Here is an 18937-nt window from a genome sequence, read left to right as displayed (position 1 = left end):
AATGAATCCGCCACAGGTATACATGTGTTCCCCATCCTGAACCCTCCTCCCTCCTCCCTCCCCATACCATCCCTCTGGGTCGTCCCAGTGCACTAGCCCCAAGCATCCAGTATCGTGCATCGAACCTGGACTGGCAACTCGTTTCTTACATGATATTTTACATGTTTCAATGCCATTCTCCCAAATCTTCCCACCCTCTCCCTCTCCCACAGAGTCCATAAGACTGTTCTATACATCAGTGTCTCTTTTGCTGAATGTTGAGTTTTAAGCCAACTTTTTCACTTTCCTGTTTCACTTTCATCAAGAGGATTTTTAGTTCCTCTTCACTTTCTGCCATATGGGTGGTGTCATCTGCATATCTGAGGTCGTTGATATTTCTCCTGGCAATCTTGATTACAGCTTGTGCTTCTTCCAGTCCAGCGTTTCTCATGATGTACTCTGCATAGAAGTTAAAAAAGCAGAGTGACAATATACAGCCTTGAGGTTCTCCTTTTCCTATTTGGAACCAGTCTGTTGTTCCATGTCCAGTTCTGACTGTTGCTTCCTGACCTGCATACAAATTTCTCAAGAGGCAGATCAGGTGGTCTGGTATTCCCATCTCTTTCAGAATTCTCCACAGTTTATTGTGATCCACACAGTCAAAGGCTTTGACACAGTCAATAAAACAGAAATAGATGTTTTTCTGGAACTCTCTTGCTTTTTCGATGATCCAGTGGATGCTGGCAATTAGATCTCTGGTTCCTCTGCCTTTTCTAAAACCAGCTTGAACATCAGGAAGTTCACGGTTCACATCTTGCTGAAGCCTGGCTTGGAGAATTTTGAGCAGTACTTTACTAGCGTGTGAGATGAGTGCAATTGTGCAGTAGTTTGAGCATTCTTTGGCATTGCATTTCTTTGGGATTGGAATGAAAACTGACCTTTCCAGTCCTGTGGCCACTGCTGAGTTTTCCAAATTTGCTGGCATATTGAGTGCAGCACTTTCACAGCATCAGCTTTCAGGATTTTAAATAACTCAACTGGAATTCGATCACCTCCACTAGCTTTGTTCATAGTGATGCTTTCTAAGGCTGGCTTGACTTCACATTCCAGAATGCCTGGCTCTAGGTGAGTGATCACACCATCGTGATCATCTGGGTCATGAATATCTTTTTTGTACAGTTCTTCTGTGTATTCTTGCCACCTCTTCTTAATATCTTCTGCTTCTATTACGTCTATAGCATTTCTGTCCTTTATTGAGCCCTTCTTTCCATGAAATGTCCCCTTGGTATCTCTAATTTTCTTGAAGAGATCTCTAGTCTATCCCATTTTGTTGTTTTCCTCTATTTCTTTGCACTGATCGCTGAGGCAGGCTTTCTATCTCTCCTTGCCATTCTTTGGAACTCTGCATTAAGATGCTTATATCTTTCCTTTTCTCCTTTGCTTTTTGCTTCTCTTCTTCTCACAGCTATTTGTAAGGCCTCCCCAGACAGCAATTTTGCTTTTTTTGTATTTCTTTTCCACGGGAATGGTCTTGATTCCTGTCTCCTGTACAATGTCACGAACCTCCGTCCATAGTTCGTCAGGCACTCTATCAGTTCTAGTCCCTTAAATATATTTCTCACTTCCACTGTATAATCATAAGGGATTTGATTTAGGTCATACCTGAATGGTCTAGTGGTTTTCTCTCCTTTCTTCAATTTAAGTCTGAATTTGGCAATAAGGAGTTCATGATCTGAGCCACAGTCAGCTCCTGGTCTTGTTTTTGTTGACTGTATGGAGCTTCTCCATCTTTGGCTGCAAAGAATATAATCAATCTGATTTCGGTGTTGACCATCTGGTAATGTCCATGTGTAGAGTCTTCTCTTGTGTTGTTGGAAGAGGGTGTTTGCTATGACCAGTGCGTTCTCTTGCAAAACTCTGTTAGCCTTTGCTCTGCTCATTCCATACTCCAAGGCCAAATTTGCCTGTTACTCCAGGTGTTTCTTGACTTCCTACTTTTGCCTTACCATGATATGAATAGTTTGCCTTGGAAACAAACAGAGATCATTCTGTCGTTTTTGAAATTGCATCCAAGTACTGCATTTCGGACTCTTTTGTTGACCTTGATGGCTACTCCATTTCTTCTAAGAGATTGCTGCCCACAGTAGTAGATATAATGGTCATCTGAGTTAAATTCACCCATTCCAGTCCATTTTTGTTCACTGTTTCCTAGAATGTCGACGTTCACTCTTACCATCTTTTTTGACCACTTCCAATTTGCCTTGATTCATGGACTTGACATTCCAGGTTCCTATGCAATATTGCTCTTACAGCATCGGACCTAGCTTCTCTCACCAGTCACATCCACAACTGTGTATTGTTTTTGCTTTGGTTCCAGCCCTTCATTCTTTCTGGAGTTATTCTCCACTGATCTCCAGGAGCATATTGGGCACCTACTGACCCAGGTAGTTCCTCTTTCAGTATCCTATCATTTTGCCTTTTCATACTGTTCATGGGGTTCTCAAGGCAAGAATTCTGAAATGGTTTGCCATTCCCTTCTCCAGTGGACCACATTCTGTCAGACCTCTCCACCATGACCCTCCCATCTTTGGTGGCCCCACACGGCATGGCTTAGTTTCACTGAGTTAGATAAGGCTGTGGTCCATGTGATCTGATTGACTAGTTTTCTGTGATTATGGTTTCAGTGTGTCTGCCCTCTGTTGCTCTCTCACAACACCTACCATCTTACTTGGATTTTTCTTTCCTTGAACATGGGGTATCTCTTCACAGCAGCTCTAGCAAAGTGCAGCCACTGCTCCTTACCTTGGACGAGGGGTATCTCCTCGCGGCCGCCCCTCCTGACCTTGAACGTGGTTTAGTGTGTGTCAATTAGAAAGATAAAAAGTGACCTTCTGCTCATTGAAACTTAAATACAATCCTATGGATTAGAGACACGTTAAGAACAATTTGTCATTACACATTCCAAAATAAACCTGTTGGTTTGCCATTTAGAAAAACTTATGAATAAGTTTGACAAGATTTCAAGCCTGCACACTGTTATCTTGTTCCAATTTTCCTATTAAAATTTAAAAGCCTAAAAATAGAGCCTTTGGCTGATTTCTTTTTGGTGAAACGATATTAACTGTATATCTAACGCAGCAGTTTAAACCATGACAATGATAAATTTTGAATAATTTCTTTATCCATTCCCTAGACACTGATTTTTTTTAAAAATTGCCCCAGGGGTGCTTCGGGTAGTCTTTGAGATCCTACTTTAAGAAAGCACTTTTAAAGTGGTCTCTAGAGAACATATATCAGAAACAAGCCAGAAGCTTTGTAGAGCTATCTCAGCTTACCATTACATGGTCAAGGATGCTCCATAAACTTAAAAAAACTCAAGGCAACTTTTGAGAAATGGAGCAGAGGCCTGAATTAACTTGCAGTTTTAAAACAGACCAATAGTGTGAAGAAAAAATAATTTCCTTGAAGGATGCTGACATTCTAATTAGAACTGGAGAACAAGAAGAGCAAAACATCATTCTAAACTTTGTTAATTCCCTATGGACATGAATGCATGTCATGGATTGAAGCACAGCTTATTAAAAGGTGAGTAAGTTTTATCATAAAAATAAGCCCATTTTTGCACTCTTTTATAGAAGCAAGATTTAAGTCTTTGAAGACAAATTCTGATATTGTCAAACTATATTTGAATACTCTGATCATTACATCTGACAAAATCACATGAATATTTACACTTAACGAGCACAAACACAAGAAGAGGTATGTATAACATACCGTATACTCTTTGAAGAATGCAATGACTCCTATAGGTCTCCTTTTATGACTCTTTTTCATCTGTGTTTTTTTCTCTGTTATAAACTACCAGTAGAAAACGTAATGAGGTGGATGAAACTGGAGCCTATTATACAGAGTGAAGTAAGCCAGAAAGAAAAACACCAATACAGTATACTAATGCATATATGTGGAATTTAGAAAGATGGTAATGATAACCCTGTATGCGAGACAGCAAAAGAGACACAGATGTATAGAACAGTCTTTTGGACTCTGTGGGAGAGGGAGAGGGTGGGATTATTTGGGAGAATGGCATTGAAACATGTATAATATCATATATGAAACAAATCGCCAGTCCAAATTCGATGCATGATACTGGTTGCTTGGAGCTGGTGCACTGGGACGACCCAGAGGGATGGTATGGGGAGGAAGGAGGGAGGGGGGTTCGGGATGGGGAATACGTGTATACCTGTGGTGGATTCATGTTGATGTATGGCAAAACCAATACAATATTGTAAAGTAATTAACCTCCAATTAAAATAAATAATTTTTTAAATAAAATAATTAAATAAATTTATATTTTTTTAAAAAGAAAATGCTATTTATTTCAATAATTTGCCAACTCTAAAATTCATGATTAGCCTGCATGAAGCCCTAAGGTTGTAGAGACTACAGCAACACTGTGTATGAATATGAATTTTCAAGTATTTCAACATACAAATAAATGTTGATAGTTAAATATTCATATACCAAAACAGAAATTCCAAGATATAAAGGGGGGAAAAAAACATAATCTCAATTTGTTTTACATTGTGATATTCTTGTATATAAGTTCAAAACTATAGTTCAAGGACTTTCATTATAAAAACACATTTACTAATTGTTTTATTGTGGGTTTATTCCTAACTTACTCATTGTAATAAGAGACTTAATCTATACAGTTCATGTGTTTGCATGAATATCTTATTCTTACTTTTTCAAAGAAGGCAAACAAGAAAAAAAAAAAAAAGGACCTACACAATAAATAAGAGAGTACATAGTACTCAGGGCATAGAAAAAGAATAACTATTTTGCATTCAGAATACATTTTCAAAAATTATCGCATAAAAGATAACAGATATGGAAGTCAGGGTATGGTGATACAACATGCAGATGTGTTCCTACAAATATGTCAGATAAAAACATCAGAGTCAAGACATTATAGCTATTCCACAGACCATAAAAAGAAATATAGTCTATGCAGGGCAAATATTAGGAATTTATCAAGTAGTCAACTTTATTATAGCATAGAAATTTACTAGAATCCTTAACAGAAGTGTCAAAACTTCCAACAACAATTTTGCATTTGTCCACTTCTAATATATTTAATGACTTTGCTTTATGGTTTTGATGTTACAGTAACTGGATAAATAGCTTAACAACAATGCAATATTTTTTCATCTCTATCTTTCTTCACTATAAAATAAACTTAGTTTTGTTGACTTCATGTAATCATGACTTCACTTTTCAAACATGTTTCATTTCATCCAAATTCAAAAATAATACACTAAATGCCATGCAAGATGTCATTTGAATATAAGGTTATTTTCTCCCCTTAAGTTCTTTTTAAATTTAATTGTTGTAAACATACTTATATATATGAAACACACAAAAATAATACATATGGTATAAAATTCCAAGAGTGTTAAGACAGAAAAAAGTCTCAAGAGTTTGTTGATAGCTACAGTGGTTAGAAAATATAACATAAGAAAGACAAGACTCAAGTGCAGATTTGAAATAAAGACAAGTGGAGAAGAATTCCAAAGGGAAGCACAATAATAACAAAAGCCTGGATACGTAAAAATCTACCCATCATCCAACATCTATTGAGAACCTATTATGTGACAAGCACTGCACTTACAAGATGGAAAAATAATAATCATTTTAAAGTTCTTGCTCTATAAAACCTATAATCTACTGGTGGTGAAATCTGTTATGCCACCTTCTACCTTTTCTGAGTATAGAACCTCAGTTTGAGGGCAGAGGGAAACCAGTTTTCTGCTGCTTTCAGATCATGTGATTCAAACTGACTTGAAATCTCTTAACCTTCAATTCCTAGGATAACCCTGAGCAAGTAAAGAATTTTCATTATAAATCATGGAGTTGTTGTTCAAAATATTGAAAAGAAAGAACTCTACTTCTACAGGAATTGCTAAACTGGGAGGCTATAAATTCCTGGTGGCTGATTTTCCTATGTGAAGAGGGAATTGCCCTATAAACAAAGCCTACAAAGAAAAAATCAGAGCCAAAACAGAAGATTTTTTTATATCACTTGAAGACCTAGATCCATCTATGCCTGAAAATCTACCTTTGATTTTTTTTTTATCATATGATCTATTGCAGTTCTTTATTTTCCCTGAGTAAAATTTAAATTTGGACTTCTGGTTTTGTGCTACTGAATGGTTCTGGTCAACTTATTATCATGCTAGTCTAAGAAACAGAAGGCAATGGGTCTGGCTGGAGAAATTTGTGTTAGAGAAAAAAGAGAAATAACCATGGAAGGCAGACAGCAAATAGAGGTGTCAAGAAATTATCCTGAAAAAGTTTGAGCCTACTGAAAATTTAACATCATTAAAGGATCTTTTTAATAACACAGTGTAGTAACCATGTGTAAAAACGATTGAAGAGGAAGAAATCAACAAGGATGCTTAAGCTCTATCCATGAATGAATCAATACTTGCTTTGCGACTGATTGTTAACTGGAAATGGCAGAGAGGGAGGAGTCAAAGATGATTACAAAGCTTAGTACAGCATTCACAGAAACAGGGAGGTCAAAAAGGAAGACACGTTAGGGAAAATGTAAAGTGCAATAGGACAGTAAAATCTCTGATCAGAAACATCTACATGGGCGATATAAGTATAGCACTGCAGCTTTGCTAAAAGTCATTTATGAAGTATATATTTGAAGAGATCTTTGAAGTAAAGATTTTTACTATATTCCTGGCAGGAAATGTGGAGCAAGATGAGCAGTATAATAAGGTGACAGCATAATTTATTTTCAAACTAGAGTACTATTGAGGGTAAAGGGAGGCTCTCAAAAACTATGCCTGGAAAATAGAAATAAATTAGAGTGTTCCTGTAAAACTCGGACATACAGTAATTCTAACTGTAGTAGAATTAAAGTGGATGGGTACTTCTGTTTCTAGCTAAGACCACTTCTGCCAGGTCTTCTCTTTTAAAACTAAAAGCCCATAGATACAACAGAACAAAGACTCTTAGAGGTGGAAAGAAGACGAATGGCCTAGTGACCTCAGGACTTAAAGAATCAACATGGCAGTGAGCTTCTTAATTTCCTTACTACTTCCCATATATCCTTAACAGATTACTAGGTACAAACAGACAAAAACCTTCAAGAAAAGTCTTTTTCCCTGCCTAAGGGGTCTGGGAAAGAATGACTTGCAACAGAAAACTTTCTTGGAAATTCCTGCCTAAAACCAGCCAACACAGTTTGAAAATATCATGCTGTTTTCAACACTGTGATCAGGGAACTTCGCTTCCACTCCGTCCTCCTGCCCAAAGAAGCAAGCGACCTGCATTAAATTTCCAGCCCAGTGTCTGAGCACGGAGTTAATTTCCCATCCCCTGCCCAGAAGAATCACTCTGTGCTCTAATTCTCCACTTGGATGGTGTCCAAAACCTGAGTACAGAGCTGAGGATGGAGCTCACCCCCATTCCCTGCTTGGTGAATGCAAGCAACTCTGATTCTCTGCCAAGGAAGTATTGGTGGCCTGAGCTCAGAACTGACTTCCTACTCCCTATCCATCAAAAGTAGGGAGTGACTGGACTTTCCTGCCAGGTTGATGGCAGCAGGATCCAGCAGCAGGGTCATTGGACATTTCTTTTAATGGAAGACAATAAATGAAAATACAGAGTCAAAAAATCTGTTTTCTTCAAGATGAAGAAATATGTAAGAATAAACACAGAATGAAAAATTTAGGCAATATGAAAATAATGATTGGGGTTGACATATACCTTAACTAATGAGGAGCAACTATACTCCAATTAAGATTTTCTTTTAAATATGAAAATAGTGAAGGCAGCATAGATTAACAAGACCACCAATAGCTATATAGCTGGGGATTAGTCATACCCAATATGCAGCTCAGTGGGGGTTCCTCTGAGAAGAAAAAGGTGACCTTTCAATCTGTGCAAAGATGAAGAGAATAAAAGACAAAGAGGGTGGGGCAGATAACTAAGTTTTGGATGGTTTCACTCACCTGATGAAGTAAAATATCCTGACAATAAATTGTACTCCTCATTTTGTGAGTACAGAGTCAGAATTTTTTTCACTGCTCCAATCTGACTACCATTTCTTTGTAGACTATATGTTTTTCATGGTTTGCTGATGGCTGACTCCCTGATTGTTCTGTCTCCAGAGGGGGGAAAATTGAGTAAAATGAAGCTCTTGGGAAAATCCTAATAGTGGATCAGAACTGCACTTTAATGTTCCCATGCTGCTGCTGCAAAGTCGCTTCAGTCGTGTCCGACTCCGTGCGACCCAATGGACGGCAGCCCACCAGGCTCCCCCATCCCTGGGATTCTCCAGGCAAGAACACTGGAGTGGGTTGCCATTTTCTTCTCCAATGCATGAAAGTGAAAAGTGAAAGCGAAGTCGCTCAGTCGTGTCCGACCCTCAGCGACCCCATGGACTGCAGCCTTCCAGGCTCCTCTGTCCATGGGATTTTCCAGGCAAGAGTACTGGAGTGGGGTGCCATTGCCTTCTCCCATAATTAGGAGTAATTATTTCTGCATAGTTTGGGCCTGAGACCTCTGCCTTTCTGGCTGTAAGCAGCATCAGCCCAAGTCCTAAGAAGTAGTGTAAGTGACAGAAACAATTCTAAGTAAGGAATATGTGTTTTCTCTGCAGAAGGCAGAGTATTTCTAATGGAGGTATCACATAGGCTCTCCTCACCAGAGAAGCTATTAAGGTATTGGCCAGGCTTAAAGTTTCTGGCTTCTGTTTCAACCTCAGCTATTTAAGACAAAGTATTTGTATCCATTTATTTCTTCTCCATAATAACATTTCATTATGGTACAAAGGGGCCTCCCAGGCGCAGCCAGTGGTAAAGATCCCGCCCGCCAATGCAGGAGACTTAAGAGACATGGGTTCCATCCCTAGGTTAGAAAGATCCCCAGGAGAAGAGCATGGCATCCCACTCCAGTATTCTTGCCTGGAGAATCCCATGGACAGAGGAGTCTGGCGGGCTATAGTCCTTAGGGTCGCAGAGTCCAACACTGAAGCCACGTAGCACGCATGCACAAGGTACAAAGGCTTTTAAGGCAGATTTATCCATTGGATCAAAACTATCAAGCCGATTTGACTAAAAACTTATTTCCTATTGCTATTCAGGAAAAGATTGTCAATGTTCGCTATTCTGTACTAAGCAATGTTCTAGCCAGCAGTCTTTTCTTTCCAAACTGGTTTTTCCAGTGACAATCTGGTTCCACTTACTTTTTTTTTAATAAAGCATTTCACCTTCCCTCCAGGTGATGTTAAAGATCTTCATAATTTTGGTACTAAGGATGCTGGAAATAAAAGGAAATCCAGACCATATATATATACATCCACTGTTATTTAAGAATATTTTTTCACTGATTCCTCTTAAGTCACTAGTTACTGTCCTGATTACGCTCCCTTTCAATCTATAAGAAATTTTAAATAGTGAAAGGGGATGAAATGGGAAGACTCTGAAACATTTTAAAGAGATGATTTTTTTTATTAATAACATAATTTTGGGTCAAGATATAGCTCTTTGGGTTGAATCCAACTGAAGTATCTCAATGCAATTTTTAATGAAGCTCCTTGACCTCAGGAGAGGAATAATACTTTCCAAGCTACTACCACTCATATTACTTTTTCTCCCTAATTTTGTATCAATTATAGACACATATGCCAGAAGCCACATAGTAATCTGAAGAAGGAAAGGTCAATATGAAGAATTATTAACTTTTTACAAGGAATTAATTAAGAGGGAACAAAGGAAAACTCCCTAAAGTACTCCAGAGCTGAATAAATATATAGTACCCAAGAAAGTAACAAACTTGAAGGTGGAGAGAGTGGGTTTTCTCCCTAAGGTGGAGGAAGAAGAAGGTGAGGTTGCAGTTTACTGAAAGAAAAAATTCCGCATTACTCTGGGTGGAGTCTACTCAGTCGGTAAGCAAGGGTAGAAACAGAACCAACTGTCAGGGTACCCCCCACAATTTTTCAGGAAGCTGGAAGCTAAAGTTTCAGCACAGAATACTTTGGAACCATAGAGCCCCAAATGCCTTCAAGTCTGTTGTTCAATCTGTTGGAAAGCCAGTTGAAACATCAGCTGGCCTAACCAGAAAGCTACTAGGAAACTGCCTACAGGGAATTCACCAAAAGGCCATCACTGGGGAGACTCCAGGAAGCCAGCCAGGATGTCCCTGCAACCTGCCATGTAGAAGCTAGCTGTGGTACCCCCAGAGCTTGTGTAGAAGCCAAGGGACCAGTGACCTTCTTCTAGGAAGCCAGGTATAGTGTCTATGAAACTGACAAAGCCACCTTCTGAACTCATCAAGGAGATCAAGTGATCTCTACCAGATGTCTTCTGTGTCAGCCTAGACCTTCACAAACATAAAAAAGAAAGCACACCAGACCCAAGAAGAAAATCCCTTCTTCAGTGCATTTATGCACAAAGATTAGCATTCTGGAAGCTTGTGAGGATGAAATATTCCAGTATCACAAATAGGGCAATGAAGGATAGATTTAAAACTATGAGGCAATAAATATATAATGGATACAATTTAATAAACCAACACCCAAATGAAGTAGCTAGTAGTAGAAGCATTCACCTTTACTTAAGTCATCAAGAGTCTACCATGCTCTGTCTAAAGAATATAAACATGTGATTTTATTGATATTTCTCCTGGCAACCTAAATTTCATCTTGTGCTTCATCTAGCCTGGCATTTCACATGATATACCCTTCATATAAGGAAATACACAGGGTGACAATACTCAGCTTTGACATATTCCTTTCCCAATTTGGAACCAGTCTGTTGTGCCATGTCCAGTTCTAACTGTTGCTTCTTGACCTGCATACAAACTTCTCAGGAGGCAAGTCAGGTGGTCTGGTATCACCATTTCTTGAAGAATTTTCCAGTTTGTTGTGGTTCACATAGTCAAAGGCTGTGGTATAGTCAATAAAGCAGAAGTAGATATTTTTCTGGAACTCTCTTGCTTTTCTGATGATTCAATGGATGTTGGCAATTTGATCTCTGGTTCCTCTGACTTTTCTAAATCCAGCTTGAACATCTGGAAGTTCACAGTTCAGGTACTGTTCAAGCCTGGCTTGGAGAATTTTGAGCATTACTTTGCTAGCATGTGACATAAAGGCAATTGTGTAGTAGTTTGAACATTCTTTGGCATTGTTTTCCTTTGGGATTGGAATGAAAACTGACCTTCTCCAGTCTTGTGGCCACTGCTGAGTTTTCCAAATTTGCTGGCATATTGAGTGCAACACTTTCACAGTATCACCTTTCAGGATTTGAAATAGCTCAACTGGAATTCCGTCACCTCCACTAGCTTTGTTCGTAGTGATGCTTCCTAAGGCCCACTTGACTTCACACTCCCACATGTCTGGCTCTAGGTGAGTGATCACACCATCATGGTTATATGGGTCATGAAGGTCTTTTTTGTATAGTTCTTTTATGTATTATTGCCACCTCTTCTTAATATTTTCTGCTTCTGTTAGGTCCAAACCACTTCTGTCCTTTATTGTGCTCATCTTTGCATGAAATGTTCCCTTAGTATCTCTAATTTTCTTGAAGAGATCTCTAGTCTTTTCCATTCTATTGTTTTCCTCTATTTCTTTGCACTGATTACTGAGGAAGGCTTTCTTACCTCTCCTTGCTATTCTCTAGAACTCTGCATTCAAATGACTATATATTTCCTTTTCTCCTTTGATGTTAGCTTCTCTTCTTTTCTCAGCTATTTGCAAGGCCTCTTCAGACAACCATTTTGCCTTTTTGCATTTATTTTTCTTAGGGATGGTCTTAATCTCTGTCTCCTGCACCACGTCATGAAACTCCGTCCATAGTTCTTTAGGCATTTTGCCTATCAGATCTAATCACTTGAAACTATTTGTCACTTCCACTGTATAATCGTAAGGGGTTTGATTTAGGTCATACCTGAATGGTCTAGTGGTTTCCCCTACTTTCTTCAATTTAAGCTTGAATTTGACAATAAGGAGTTCATGATCTGAGCCACAGTCAGCTCCCAGTCTTCTTTTTGCTGACTGTATAGAACTTCTCCATCTTTTGCTGCAAAGAATATAATCAATCTGATTTCAGTACTGACCATCTTGTGATGTCCATGTGTAGAGTCTTTGCTCGTGTTGTTTGAAGAGGATGTTTGCTATGACCAGTGCATTCTTTTGGCAAAATTCTGTTAGCCTTTGACCTGTTTCATTTTGTACTCCAAGGCCAAATGTGTCTGTTACTCCGGGTATCTCTTGAGTTCCTAATTTTGCATTCCAGTCCCCTATAATGAAAAGGACATCTTTTGGGGGTGTTAGTTCTAGAAGGTCTTGGAGGTCTTCATAGAACCATTCAACTTAAACTTCTTCAGCATTACTGGTTGGGGCATAGACTTAGATTACTGTGATATTGTATGGCCTGCCTTGGAAATGAACAGAGATCATTCTATTGCTGTTTTTGTTGCTGTTGTTTTTTGGTTTGTTGTTTGTTTTTCAATTAATATATTTTTTACTGAAGGATAATTGCTTTACAGAATTTTGCTGTTTTCTGTCAAACCTCAACATGAATCAGCCATAGGTATACATATACTTCCTCCCTTTTGAAACTCCCTCCTATCTCCCTCCCCATCTCACCCCTCTAGGTTGATACAGAGCCCCTGTTTGAGTTTCCTGAGCCATACAGCAAATTCCTGTTGGCTATTTTGCTTACAGTAATGTAAATTTCCACGTTACTCTTAAGATTGCATCCAAGTACTGCATTTTGGACTCTTTTGTTGACTATGATGGCTACTCCATTTCTTCTAAGGGATTCCTGCCCACAGTAGTAGATATAATGTTCTTCTGAGTTAAATTCACCCATTGCAGTCCATTTTAGTTTGCTGATCCCTAAAATGTCAATGGTCACTCTTGCCATCTCCTGCTTGACCACTTCCAATTTGCCTTGATTCATGGACCTAACATTCAAGGTTCCTATGCAATATTGCTCTTTATAGCTCAGATTTCACTTCCATCACCAGTCACATACAAAGCTAGTTGTTGTTTTTGCTTTGGCTCCATCTCTTCATTCTTTCTGGAGTTATTTCTCCACTGATCTCCAGTAGCATGTTAGGCACCTACTGACCTGGGGATTTCCTCTTTCAGTGTCGTATCATTTTGCCTTTTCATACTGTTCGTGGGGTTCTCAAGGCAAGAATACTGAAGTGGTTTGCCATTCCCTTCTCTGCTGCTGCTACTGCTGCTAAGTCCCTTCAGTCATGTCCGACTCTGTGCGACCCCATAGATGGCAGCCCACCAGGCTCCCCCGTCCCTGGGATTCTCCAGGCAAGAATACTGGAGTGGGTTGCCATTTCCTTCTCCAATGCATGAAAGTGAAAAGTGAAAGTGAAGTTGCTCAGTCATGTCCGACTCCTAGCGACCCCATGGACTGCAGCCTACCAGACTCCTCCATCCATGGGATTTTCCAGGCAAGAGTACTGGAGTGGGGTGCCATTGCCTTCTCCCATTCCCTTCTCTCTAATAGACTACATTTTGTCAGAATTCTCCACCATGACCCATCCATCTTGGGTGCCCCTACATGGCGTGGCTCATAGTTTCATTGAGTTAGACAAGGCTGTGACATTTCATAGCATTAAAATGATTGCTATTTTGTAGAAGAACTTTGGCATTTAGCTCATCTTTGATATTAAAGACAAAAATGATGTCCCTTCCACTCCACAACTCTTAGAACAGTTACTATTTTATACAACTGGTATATTGGAAATCCTGACACATCAATACATATTATAATATTCAAATTGTATGCATCTGTACTAAGTCACTTCAGTCATGTCTGACTTTGCAACCCAATAGACTGTAGCCCACCAGGCTCCCCTATACATGGCATTCTCCAGGTAAGAATACTGGAGTGGGTTGCCATGCCTTCCTCCAGGGGATCTTCTCAACCAGGGGATCAAACCTGCATCTTTTACATTACCTGAACTGGTTGGCAGGTTATTTATCACTAGTGCCATCTCAGAAGCCCCAGTATTCAAATTATCTAGCAAGAAAACAACATTTTACTGCGATTTCTGGAAATGTTCTTTGGGCAAGTAAGTCCTACAGCTATTTGCAAGTGCTAACTCTAGCAAGTCTGGAATTGACCTGAAAACCTACAAGATACAATCCTTGGCCAAAGCATGAAAAATATTGATTAATAGTGTTGCTTTGCAATCATGAATTTGAGGAATTTCAGGGCCATTCACATCATTTTGTCAGCTTTGTTTATTGATAATAGTGAAATTGGTGATTTACAACTGATCTTGGTTAGATCCCTGAAGCTGAGGAATGGGTGTGGAGAGAGCTAGGTTTTGCTGTCAGGTTACATAACAAGAATATGCCTACCTGAGCAACAGACTATAAGAAATCCTGGATGAAACTCCATTTGGCGCTTCATGGTTCCAAAGTGTTGTGTGCACATGTCAGTGCTTCCTGATCCAAGAGAAAAATGTTCCCCAGTGTTTTTACAAAGGAAGGCAATTAGAAGTCACATCTGGCCTTCCTGAATCCCTCACTACCGGGCAACTTTGGTGCCATGCATATTCTTACTTTAATGATGTTGCAATATTGTGTCCTTTTTGAAACAATGATTTACAATCATTGTCATCTGAGTCCTAATGCTTCTTCAGCAGTCCTTTTCTGTCTAACTGCCATTGTTAATGCAGCAAGACAGATAGAAGGTATAATAATTTCTAGACCTTGCAAAATGTGTGGGAAAATATTCCAAATGCAGACTAGGTTTTATCCCAGAAAGAACCACCAGGAAACAGCTTTGTAAAGACTTCATTTTTGAAGAGCCTCAGAAACTTTCCATTTGGCATTTCCTTGTCCCTTGCTTGAAATTTCTCTAGATTTGACAACTATTAACAGGATTCTACATCCCATCATGTTGCCTTTAATATTTCCAAGCCAGCAAGTTTTTGTCATTTTTGTAATGAAACTCAAATGATGAAATGTGTTGGCTCTGGGCTGCATTTTTCCTTTTTATGAAAAGCCAAATATTGAGAATAGTTTGCAACAAATGATATCTATATTTTTCATCTCAATTTCTCATCTACTGTAGGATAGTACCGTCATCCCACCTCTTGCTGAATATCTGAGGAGTCCATTAAAATTGCTTGGTTTTTGTAAAGTACCATCCTATCCCAATAAAAGCCATTAATTCATCCTGCATTAAAAAAATATGCCTTTCATTTTGAAGAGGTTATTTCATAAAGCTCTAATGTGAATATTTAATGTAATTAGGATAAAAAGTGAAGTACTACTAGACATTGTTCAACATGTTATTTTAATAACATTCAAATAATGTTATTTATCTTTAAAAAGTAGAAATACAAAGTAAGATTTTTTTGTACAGGGCTGAAATAGTAGTTATGTTTAGATTTTATGTGATTAATGTATTGGACATAATCCTTCACTTGTTATTATAATCTAGCCAAAGGCATGTTTTAATTTCTAAAATTGCCAAATATTAAATTCACCAGTGAGACAAAGTATCAAGCTACTCCGCCCCACCCATCATTTCTGATATGATAGCCCTGGGGAAGAATGTAACCATCCATGAGGAGAAGAAGCATAATTAAAGAAAGGAGACATGGCCCCAGTGCACAGCTTTCTTTTCCAGATGATATGAGACTCAACCCAGTGTCTCTCAGTTTCCTCAATAAAATCAAAACAAGCCCCTAGTCAGCACAAGTCCTAGAGAGACAGTAACATCACCTTCATCTCCAGCCATGTCATTTACTTTTGGGACTTGAGATCGGACATTAGGGTGGGGACAATAGGGTTTTCTACTTTTCCCATTTTTTTCCCAGTAAATAGCCCTCTTTCCTCTTTTCAGTTTTTAAAGCTTATTTAATTTAGTTGAACCATGAGGGTGTAAGCTAGATAAGATTGAAACAGGCTGTTTGTAAATTGACTCTAGAAGGCATACCCAGAACATTTCAAACCAGTCCTTTCAATTGTTACTATAAAATAATTCTATTTTATTAAATTTTAAAGGATGATGTTGACTTTACAGAATGCAAACTTGTCTTGACATTTAGAATCTGTAAACATGTGGCAAAATCATATGATTGTCTTAATTATAGGTAAATATAAATATTTGTATAAAATTATTTTTAAAATAGCTCCAAAAAAATCTTTCATCTATCTTTGTTAAACATAAATAGTGACTCAACAATTAGCTCTTCTCTTTGACTTTCCTGCAGTGTAGCAAGAAGACAAAGCTTAACAGATTAACTTGGCAGCATTTAACATAGATATTCTCAGTGGAAGACATTTCATATTCAGCTTGCTACTACCTTTGGTCACTGGGAATGCATGCAAAAGGAAAGAAGTGATGAATTAGCAAACTGAAAAATCAGCTCAGAGTTTAGAGAGGACTAATCTAGCTATAAATCCCAGCTCCCAGCTATACTGCTGACTGGTTATATGAAATTAGTAAGTTACTCTGAACCTGTCTTCTCACTTGAAAAATGAAAATCATATTGTGGGTATTTTAAGAATGTAAGTGATGCCTCACATAAAGCCTACAACATTAAACATTTTAAAACCATTGCTGATATTATTATCATATTAATCATGAATTTCAGACATAGTTTTGCATTTTTGCCTGTTTCAGCCACAGTTTGCTCATCTATCAGAGTAAATTTAGACCCATAATCATGGCCCTAAGCAGAATTGGCATTATTTGAATCAGTGACATTTTTCTCATTAAAATTCAACAGAACAGAGGTCACTGTTTTTTGCAAAAAAACTGTGACTTGGAGGGGAAAACAAAAAATGATGACTTGGGATTATCTGTGCTATGTGAAGGTAGCATTGAGATGTCACTTCCCTGAGTCACAAGCAAGATCTTTCAATCCAAATATTAGAATATCTCTAATTAAGAAAGCCTAAAAGCCTCTTAATGAAAGTGAAAGTGGAGAGTGAAAAAGTTGGCTTAAAGCTCAACATTCAGATAACAAAGATCATGGCATCCGGACCCACCACTTCATGTGAAATAGATGGGGAAACAGTGGAAACAGTGTCAGACTTTATTTTTCGGGGCTCCAAAATCACTACAGATGGTGACTGCAGCCATGAAATTAAAAGACGCTTACTCCTTGGAAGGAAAGTTATGACCAACCTAGATAGCATATTCAAAAGCAGAGACATTACTTTGCGAACAAAGGTTCGTCTAGTCAAGGCTATGGTTTTTCCAGTGGTCATGTATGGATTTGAGAGCTGGACTGTGAAGAAGGCTGAGCACTGAAGAATTGATGCTTTTGAACTGTGGTGTTGGAGAAGACTCTTGAGAGTCCCTTGGACTGCAAGGAGATCCAACCAGTCCATTCTGAAGGAGATCAGCCCTGGGATTTCTTAGGAAGGACTGATGCTAAAGCTGAAACTCCAGTACTTTGGCCACCTCATGTGAAGAGTTGACTCATTGGAAAAGACTCTGATGCTGGGAGGGATTGGGGGCAGGAGGCGAAGGGGACGACAGAGGATGAGATGGCTGGATGGCATCGCTGACTCGATGGACGTGAGTCTGAGTGAACTCCGGGAGTTGGTGATGGACAGTGAGGCCTGGGGTGCTGCGATTCATGGGGTCACAAAGAGTCGGACACGACTGACCGACTGATCTGATCTGATCTGAAAGTGGTCAGCAGGACTGCAAGAAGCAGACACATTTGAGAACTGCAGGGAAGAGATAAATATGTTCAATTATACATCAAACATTAGTATTTATCATTGTTTCAAAAGAGCATATGCACATTTTACACATTTTTGTGTAAAGAAATATGACTGTTTAAAGCAAACAAATTATGTTGGAGTATATTAACCTGCAGACAAGAATTAAAAAGACAAGTAGTAGATATATTATAGTTGGAATTTCAAAACTAATAAAATCAATCATGGAAAAAAATAACAAATGTCTAAATATTGGGTGGACCTAGGAATTAAGTTACTAAACAAAAATAAATTACAGACAGATCAATGATTAAAATTTTTTAAGAAAAATTAAAGAAAAAAAAAACTAAACAGCAATAATAACATCAGTTCAGTTCAGCCGCTCAGTCGTGTCCGACTCTGCGACCCCATGAATCGCAGCATGCCAGGCCTCACTGTCCATCACCAACTCCCGGAGTTCACTCAGACTCACGTCCATCGAGTCAGCGATGCCATCCAGCCATCTCATCCTCTGTCGTCCCCTTTGCCTCCTGCCCCCAATCCCTCCCAGCATCAGAGTCTTTTCCAATGGGTCAACTCCACATGAGGTGGCCAAAGTACTGGAGTTTCAGCTTTAGCATCAGTCCTTCCTAAGAAATCCCAGGGCTGATCTCCTTCAGAATGGACTAGTTGGATCTCCTTGCAGTCCAAGGGCCTCTCAAGAGTCTTCTCCAACACCACGTTCAAAAGCATCAATTCTTCAGTGCTCAGCTTTCTTCATAGTCCAACTCTCACATCCATACATGACCACTGGAAAAACCATAACCTTGACTAGATGGACCTTTGTTGGCAAAGTAATGTCTCTGCTTTTGAACATGCTATCTAGGTTGGTCATAACTTTCCTTCCAAGGAGTAAGCGTCTTTTAATTTCATGGCTGCAGTCACCATCTGCAGTGATTTTGGAGCCCAAAAAAATAAAGTCTGACACTGTTTCCACTGTTTCCCCATCTATTTCCCATGAAATGGTGGGATCAGATGCCATGATCTTTGTTTTCTGAATGTTAAGCTTTAAGCCAACTTTTTCACTCTCCACTTTCACTTTCATCAGAGGTTTTTTAGTTCCTCTTCACTTTCTGCCGTAAGGGTGGTGTCATCTGCATATCTGAGGTGATAGATATTTCTCCCGGCAATCTTGATTCCAGCTTGTGTTTCTTCCAGTCCAGCGTTTCTCATGATGTA

This window comes from Bison bison, unplaced genomic scaffold (assembly GCF_000754665.1).
Source record: "Bison bison bison isolate TAMUID 2011002044 unplaced genomic scaffold, Bison_UMD1.0 scf7180017864209, whole genome shotgun sequence".
Classification (NCBI taxonomy): Eukaryota; Metazoa; Chordata; class Mammalia; order Artiodactyla; family Bovidae; genus Bison; species Bison bison.
Note: the sequence above shows the minus strand (reverse complement) of the source record.